The following is a 9,417-nucleotide window of genomic DNA, read 5'->3' on the forward strand; positions in this document are numbered from 1 at the left end:
TTTAGAAAATGTTCAAAAAATCCGTCATTGTTTTGACTACATTTTTTTTTTGGCATCTTTTAAAACTAAATTTCTAGCTATTCTTACAGAATGACCGGTCGACTTAATTAAACTTCTCCTGTACCGCCTCTTCGAGTGCCTCTCTTAATTATTCATATTTTTTTTTTAAACTTTGTTGTTAACCATACCGCATAAAAAAAATCTAAAATGGATAGGTCAGGTGACCGAGTCTGCAATTGGTCCACCTCTTTCTATCCCTGAGTCTACATAATTATGATATAAATAATTTTTAACATTTCTTTCGTTGTGCGGGGGGGAGTGGTGTGTCATAATGAAGTCATATTGAAACCACTCTAGTAATGCGCAACTATCCAAATTAAACTTTTCTAACATGTCTTGAAAAGCTTTATCTAAAAAAAACGTAAGTAACGGTCGACGTATCCTCAAAACTGTATGGTCAAGAAAAGTTGAACTAATAATCCTACACGCTTTTCTTCATTTGAAAAATTCATCTTTACAATTTTTGTTTATTTTAATTTACAAAGTTTGAACGTGACAGTTTCACATTTCTGAGAGCAACAATGATTGAACTTGTTTCCATGGCTAACTAAGTGAAATTAGTCAAGATAGATAAGAATTGGCAAAATTCAGTAATTTTATAAAAAAAAATATATTATAGCTTATATCGCTGAAAAGCTTAAAAAATGGCGCTTTTTAAGAAATCATCGCCAACTATGGTTTCCATTTAAAAAAATATATGTTTGTGTCATATGTCAAAAATGACAGGCTTTAGAAAAAATCGGAGAACACAAACTCATTAAGGATGTGATTATCTACAACTTTTATCTGAAAACTTTTTGTCTAAAATAGATTATAATGGAATTAGGGACCAATTTTTAAAATAGCTAAAATTTATTTTTTTCGAAATATCTAGTAAGCCATGAACTTTTTCAAAAATCTGAAAGGCATAAATATGCGCCTTTGACCCCACAAAACTGCAATTTTTTCCCCATTTAACCGACTCTCTATCTCCAGTAGTTTCCAAGATACCCATAGAGAACATCGTAGGAAACTCACCCTGTATATAAATAAAATAATTTTAAAATTTCAGCCATACTAAAATGGTTCGAAATTTTTTTTGTTGTATGTCCCATTCTAATCTGGCACGTTATTTTCAATAACAAAAAGTCTGCCAATAATAAATTTATGTTTTTAATACCTAGTGTTTAAAATTTAGTGAAAAGAAGTAAAATCTTCAAGTTCAATATTTTTACCCGCACAGGATGTCCCATTTTTGTGTGTTTTACAGAGTTTCTCGTTTATGAGTAGAGGCACAAAAATGCGGTCTTCACATAACTGCCCTATTTTTCATGAAAGTAAATATACTACACATAGTCATCCTAATCCTCTCTAAATACAGGGCGAATTTGAAATTGATGCATTTTTTGATACACGAGGGGTGTCATCTCGGGTTTCTTATAAGTTATCGAAAAGGTAAAAACTGAGTCTCATAGAGATTTTCACGTGAAATCCAGTGGCGTACCTAGTTTTTCGATGGGAGCTGTCATTATTGGAATATGACCGAAACTTATGTTTTAGTATTGAAAATACTTCTAGCCGCGTTTATATGGGACCCATCTTTGAGAAAACGACATGCTAGAAGCGATATGGGTTCAATAACCAGCCTGTCAACACGTACTTAAGTCGATAGAGTCGGAGTTTATGAGCGAATAGGCCAAGGACGTCTGGACCGGCGGATAAAGAACGGGATATTATTTTAAAAGAAAATATGTCAAGGCATGAATTGTTAGGTACAGTTTGGCTCTTTTAATCTAACTATTTCCGTATGAGAACCAAGGGGCAAATTATACGAGAAAGAGCAGAATCACATAAATAATAAATTTAGACTAATTACCATATGTTTTATATGATTATTATTTTTTTAATTAACAACTTGGGACAAAGAAAAAGCTTGCATTGTTTCCACCGCCAACAGGCGTTAAAACAAATGAATCCAAGGCGTTGACAAATATTTATTGGGATAAGTTGATAAGTTTTTACCGTTTGAATATTGTTGTAAATAGAGATCTTTTGAGATATTAATAAAAAAAAGTCTATTAGGAAACATCTTGACACCCTGTATCTTTAAAATTGTGCATTTCCGGACACATATTTATATTAACTTTTTACCTTAAAAACACTCAAAGAATCACATCCTGAAGTTGGCCAGATACTTAATTAACACCCTGTATTTAAAAATGGCTGGCTAGTGATTTTGTAAGTAAAGCTATGTTTATTTTAATAGAAAAAAATACATTTCATAAAAAATAAACAAACCCATAATTCAATTACTATACACTAATTAATTAATTTTAAATGTATCTAAATAGGCACTTTAATAATTGAAAAATGGACATGAGCACTTCATAGATTATACCAAATATGTAAAAAAAATCCAATTAAAAAACCACAAATGGCACATTAAAATCTGCATTATCTGAAATTAAACTATAGGTACCTAAACCTAAACGACCAATGAGCCAGACAACAGTGACAAGACGCCGACATCGATAACGCGATGAGCAGTTTTTAATAATTATTCCGAGTTAATACTTCAAGTAGCATTCCTTCAAATAAATTATAATTTAAGTATTGTTAATATAGTCATATTAATGATTATAGCCTGTATGATTTCTAAAATAAAAAATCAAGCGTGTTTTTATCAGAATAATTATTAAATGATTAAATAGAAATAGTTAATACTTATTAACTTCGTAAGTGTTATATTTTAATATAATTATTATGGATTTAATAATTAAATAATTATCTTAAGTTTAAATTGTGGTAAACTTGTTATGAGTTTCAATCATTTATATTTAAAATCTTAGAGAAGGCAATATAGATTTTAGGCAGAAGAACTCAAGGGAAGGACTGTGTATTTAATTAGCTATTAAAACTTGACATTTTTTTTACTTGCCATTTTTCTTGTCTTTCATGTTGCACGTTGACTCCTCGTTGTGTCACAATCTGAATTTCGGATATGATGCAGAACTTATAAATTAGACCAAATATATTAATTGCAAGGTATGCAAAGAAATATTTTTGTTAACTTTGCAAATACTTAAGGCATGCAATAATTAAAAAAAAATTGACGTGAGATTACTTCATTATCCTTGAAAGTCTTGGATGATAAAGATTTGAATTATTATGGGTCTGTTTTGTTTAAGAAGCTAACAAATAATTTCAAAAACTCAACTAACAAATTATAATGGTAGAAAATGTTTAAAAGCATGTATAGGTATAATATTCCATATTAATTAGACATACTGAATATAAACTAGGTATACATAGTTGCTGCAATCGATAATATATTTTGCTGCTTATTTTCCTCATAACAAAAAACTGTCAATACCGCTACTCACATTATGGGCACGTTTTTATACTTAAATCTCATAATGATTTTTAAAAATACATATGTAGGTACATACTATAAGTAGTGGTTGTCACGGTTTTTCTATTAGGTATGATGAAAAGAATCTGCAAACTAAATTATCGTTGGAGCCAACTATATTTTAATTTATTTTTATCTACAGTAACTATGCACGGTAAGGGTTCAAAATATGCCTATACTGGGAGGCAACTCAATTCGAGTATAAATTAACACTTACATTCCAAGTATCTTCTTGGTCTACCGGCACCGCGTTCACCCTTATTCCATCATTTCTATAAAAAATAGTATGATTTATAACTTTTAATTTTTATTGAGAAAATTGGTGAAATTTTGTTGTACTGCGAATTTAAATTTATGGGCCCTCCATAAATTTACACCGTAAGTTCGAATATTAGTTAAACCTAGGAATACCCAGGTAATAGCCGGAAATATGCAAAGGAAGGGGTGAGTTTATGTTAGAGTAGAATTAGGTTTTAGTTGGTTTTGAATTAAGAAAAATATAGACCTAATCTAAACTTAACCGAAACTGACCCACTTTTTGGTATATTTCGGGCTCCTACGTGGACAGCTCTACGTTTAACCAATATTCGGGCTTTTACGGTAACATAATACTCATTCTGATTGGTTTAATCTGGCTCCATAACAAAACTGTGGGTTCGAGGTGCTATTGCAAATTAATGCAATTAATTCTATGTATACACTTTGATAAAAAGCCATGACGATAAAAATTAAATATCAAAATTATTTAACGTTGCGAACTTGTTCACTGTATCTGGAATATATTTGCGAATGGCGATCAGCGATACGATGGTGCGTCCAGACCTATGGAGACGAGCGCGAGATATTCCAAATTCGCTGTGTGGACGAGTCTCGCGAGAGCCTCGCGAGTCAACCCACAGAGCCTCGTTGCTATCCGTCCCCTGTCGATTTTTCAACGGCCGATCAAAGAAAGCTCGAAAGTCTGGACGTCTTCTTGGTAGGCTCGCCCGACTGCGAGATATTAGGTCTGATTTATAAATTTCGACTATTTAAAATTAAGTAATCTCAAATTTTTAAATCGTACACCGTATGTATTATCATTTTTCTGATAGAATTTACAAATTTTGCGTCACTGCTAATTTTTACCCTACCGATATCCAACATTTCTTTAAACAAATAGAATTATTACAACATCTATTAATTTTAGATATATAATATCAAAAAATGGAAGAAAAGTTACCGAATTGTACGTATGTATAACCCAATAATAAAATAAAAAATAGGGTATTCCCATTAGAAAATTTGTTATATCCGCAACACTTTTTGAAGTACCCTGTATACTCTATAGTAATGTTAAAATTAGTAGTGGGAACTATCGAATGAATACTATCGAAACATTCGATAGTTCAATTCATTCGAATAATTCGATAGCTAATAAGAAAACATTCGTCGAAAACTATTCGAATAAAAATATCGAATGGATGCGTCATCTGCCTTGAAATATATTAATTCGGCAGCAAAAACCATTCATTTATAAAATTCATTCATTTGTAAAATTCATTTATTCGTCAGGATCGATTATAATAAAATATAAACTGGGTTTTAGTTGTCGCCCGGCGACGTAGGTTTCTTTCCTAAAAACCCGACAGCGGTCGGTGGCAATGGTATGAAAAAAGCCGGCATCTTTGATTTTGAGTCAGATAAAGATAAGGACACATTATTTTTTTTATTGAGGTGCAAGTATTTACACAGAAAATACATTATGAACGGCGCTGTTGCCGTATATTCGTATTAGTTGGTATTAGCAAAGAATATTATTCTTTGGTATTATAGTTAGTTAGGGATAGTATGACCTGTGGTATGACTATATATTTTGCATTTTTTTTATTAATATTCTGTTGTTACACTGCAATAATACTTTTTATTTTGGATGTAGGAAAATGATTTTTAATGTTTTTAGGCAAAACTGGTTTAATAAATAATAATAACAGTAATAATTTGTTATACCTATTAACACCAAAATTGAAAATCATTTAATATAAACATTTTTTTAAGTAGTATAATTACAAAACTAATTTGTTATATTAACAACAAATTTTAACATCATTAAATATAAACATTTATTAATTTTCTAAGCATGCAGTGTAATAGAAGAAAAATATAAATAAAAAATTAGAAATCAAAATTATATATGTTTATTACTTTTTATTACTTTGTATTAGTATTTAAAAATAATATTTGGTTTTACTGGCATTTACTTTAAAAAATAAATGAAATATTTCTTCGCAAAAATCTACATGTAAGAGAATTAGCATAAACAAAATACAAATATCGTTAACTTTTTTTTTAAATTGCCACGTGTAAAACTTTAATCAGTCAATGTTAACCTTAACCACATTACCACATTACTTAAATATGATTATTAAGTTCAACTAATTCATATTACTAAAACATCTAAAATACAAATACATATGTATTTTTAAAATTAATTGTAAGTTCACCTCATCTCTCTTAAAAATTGTTACTTCTCAAAATTTCCCATTAAAAAAATCGCAACCATATACCGTATAAAATTAAATAATTGAAAGATCGGAAAATCACACAAATTTTCGGAAAAATTTTGACCACCTGCACATGTACACAATCGTCAATTTAAAAAAAAACACTACTACTTTAGTATTTTAAATATTTTAATAAACGCAAAAATAGCACAGTATTTAGAAGGCAAGTTATAAAAATTTGGAAGAACTAATAATGCACCGACGCAGACAAAAATCAAACGAATACTAAATTTCATTTATCTAAAGCATTCGATAGTCGTGGCTTAACGATAACGATTTAGTCGCACGGCGAGGTTGTCACATATGCTTTAGTATACAAATGAATGAATGATTTTATTCGAATGAAACCATTCGATAGTTGAAATCGTTCATTCAGTAACCATTCGATAGTCTAATTCATTCGATAGTTCCCATCGCTAGTTAAAATGTGCTTCTTAACCTTACCAATAACTTTTCTATTTAACATTTTGTTCTAAAAACATTAAAAAACGTATTATGTAAAAAACGTCGTGTAAGGGATAAAGGGGAAAACAGCCAAAAGGGGGAAAACCAACGACGAATACCATGTTAAAGACCGAATACCATATTAAAGATACAAAAATGTATTACTGTATGCGTTATTATTTGGCCATCGTTTGTTATATTCAATTGCAATTTAATATGTGTTTGGCTTCCTTTCACTATGATTCCACTCGGCTTGTCTCGTGGCAGGTTTGCGTAAATAATGGATAGAAAATGTCTCGCTCTCGTCTCGCTCTTGTCTTGCTCTTGTCTTGCTCTCGTATCGCGCTCGGCTCGTCAGGTCTGGATGCACCATAGACTGCCGGAGTGTTGACGTCACGAATGTCAAATTGCTTTTCAAACAGGGTTTAGTTCTTTTATATTTCTATTGAGCTCTTCCAAATGATGTCACAAATTAATATAAAATGTAAAAAAAACAGGTGATTGCCGACAACCGCCGACTTGTGTCTGGTATTTTCAATACGCCTATGATGGTTGCGCATGTTGCAAAATCTGTGAATTTTTATTAATATGATACCCGGTATATTATTTTTTATTCTATTGGCCTTGGTTATGATTGTTTTAAAAATATACCATACCTACTCTGTACTTATTTTCATAACTAGGATATTGTGATTATAAACTCAGCAGTTTATAATCATCTGCTGATGATGCTAACATGGTTAGCGAAACGCGCGTCCAGTGTAAAAGTAAAAGTGTTTTGGTGTATTGTGGTGATTTAGTGTTTTTATTTTGCGACACATTAAATAGGAAATTATTATCATTAGTAACTCATAGTTTCAAAAACTATTATTAACTCATAGTTTTACAAAATTGCAAGCGACGATCAAAATCGTCTTCGTTGAGTTCTTGTACCAACTGAATTTTATACGGGTGGAACTTGTGTTTTTTTAATATCCTTTGGACACTTGTACAATTCACGCCGGTCTCATTGGCTAATTTTCTTGTACTCGGCGTACTATCCAAGGCAACTTGGCCCAATATGAATATCTCCATAGCTACATTTACTACAGGATTTTCCCTCTGCCTCTTTTTATTCATAACGGAACCAGTTTCGCGAAATTTTGCTACTAACTTGCGAACAATTTTGCCATAAAGGTGTTTGTCAGGATGGCGTTATTGAATATATGCGCAACCCGATTGCCACATTCATTATTTTTAAAATAAAGTTCGATTATTTCCACTTTTCTACAAGTGAGTACACCATAATTGTTAAAAAGTTTAACGATATTGAGAAGAACTTCAACGAATAAGTCACTGAACAGCTATCTAGCAACTACCGCACCTGATCGTTCAACCTTGTGACAAGTGAAAAAATGCGTAAATATCTAGAAATAATAAGAAAAAACAGCAAATTGGTCGAAGGAATTTATCCTTATCATTTACTCTGATAAATGTTTAAATAAACTTTTCAAATTTCAATCCTTCATATATTTTCAATGACTTGACCGATTTTCAAAAACGATACCCGGAAAGTATAGAGAATAGAAAGCCCTTTTCATTGCGGTACCACTTGACTCCCCTTCAAATTTGAAAAAAATTGGGGGATGACACCCCCGCTTAGAGGGTTGAAGATTTTGCAATCATTTTTGAGGCAAACGTTGTGCCCGTCACAAACAAAATTGACGTGTTTTTGAATTTTCTGAAAAAAAATTACCCTAGCCGTTATGCCTTGCGGAACGTTTTCAATGGGCCACCCTGTACATACATATGTATAACTTCGTTACAGTTGTTAAACGTCAAATTTATTTTCTACTTTTTCTTATTTTTCTTGCAATTATTTCATATTTTCTGTTCACTTAAACCTTCCTTGGACTTAATCAACAACTGGATTGAATTTGAACAAACCTTCTAACAAAAGTCATTTCATTTTTATATATAAAGATATTTTGTTTCAGGTCACACCCTGGGGGCTATTGACATAGACCAGCTGCTTTTGCGACAGCACCCTAGAACCACTGGGGTTACAGGCCAGCCTCCAACATTACCGCCCAGCGACTTCACAGGTTATGTGCACGCCGGTATATCGCTCATGTAAATTTCCTATTTGCACTAATTATTTATTTATACCACTGCGAAATAAAACAAAATTGCAACGTCAAATCGAGATGAAAATATTGTTAGTTAGTTTAATATTGGGAGAATTTTATTTTTTGGTATTAGTATACAAAAATGCATCGCCAAATTTCCTAGAGATGATTCCCCAATAAAAAATGTGGAAAACATTTTCTATAGACGCAACCATGTCTATGCACTGCAATGGATATTAAATAGATGGACCAGAATGTTAAACTTAAAAAAATAAAAGAAATGGAAGGCGGACAATTTCAGTATTTGCTGCCAAACTCAACACCAATTTTATAAGTTGTGATTTGGTGTTTAAAATTAAATAAGTTGTGATTTGTTTTAAGTATTTTAATAGTTTACTCTAGTTGCAAATTGAAATAATTTTTTTTAAGTTTCGATTTTAATGGGGTCCAGAGATCTGCTATAAATCTGCTTTCTGTTTTTTATATAAACAATATTAAATTGGAATTAGATCCAAGAGAAAAATAATGTTGTATTTTTAGTTGCTTAGCCTTCCGTTAAACGAGCGCAGGGGTGCAAGAGGTATTGAAGCGATACATATAGCCTAGCTTACCCAAAAGTCAACCTCATCTTCACGTGGTGCACCCTGTTTAAACAAAAGAGGCTCTGACGACCGAGAGTAGGCGGTATATCCTTATACAACCCTCAGACCTACCACCCCTCTGGGGAAGAGGAGTAGTAAACTACTCCTAACCGGCCGAGAACGTAGCACAAGGGAACTATCGTCGCAGTCCTCACTGTGCCATAGCCATCCCGTGCTACAGTTTCAGCCTAACTGTGCGGCAGCGTAACCGTCACAGTTTAACCTTTTACGCA

The 9,417-nt window shown here is 32.0% G+C and overlaps 1 long non-coding RNA gene across 1 annotated transcript in view; it reads left to right on the top strand.

Annotated features, from left to right (window-relative positions):
• LOC115891055 overlaps positions 1-8,541 on the top strand; it is a 319,735-nt gene extending 311,194 nt beyond the window's left edge. Inside the window, exon 4 of the long non-coding RNA XR_004051742.1 lies at positions 8,412-8,541. This is a non-coding gene — a long non-coding RNA (uncharacterized LOC115891055). The remainder of the gene's footprint in view (positions 1-8,411) is intronic.
• The last annotated feature ends 876 nt before the right edge of the window (positions 8,542-9,417 follow it).

The sequence above is a fragment of the Sitophilus oryzae genome, unplaced genomic scaffold (assembly GCF_002938485.1).
Source record: "Sitophilus oryzae breed Bouriz unplaced genomic scaffold, Soryzae_2.0 scaffold_947_pilon_pilon, whole genome shotgun sequence".
In the NCBI taxonomy this organism is placed as follows: domain Eukaryota; kingdom Metazoa; phylum Arthropoda; class Insecta; order Coleoptera; family Curculionidae; genus Sitophilus; species Sitophilus oryzae.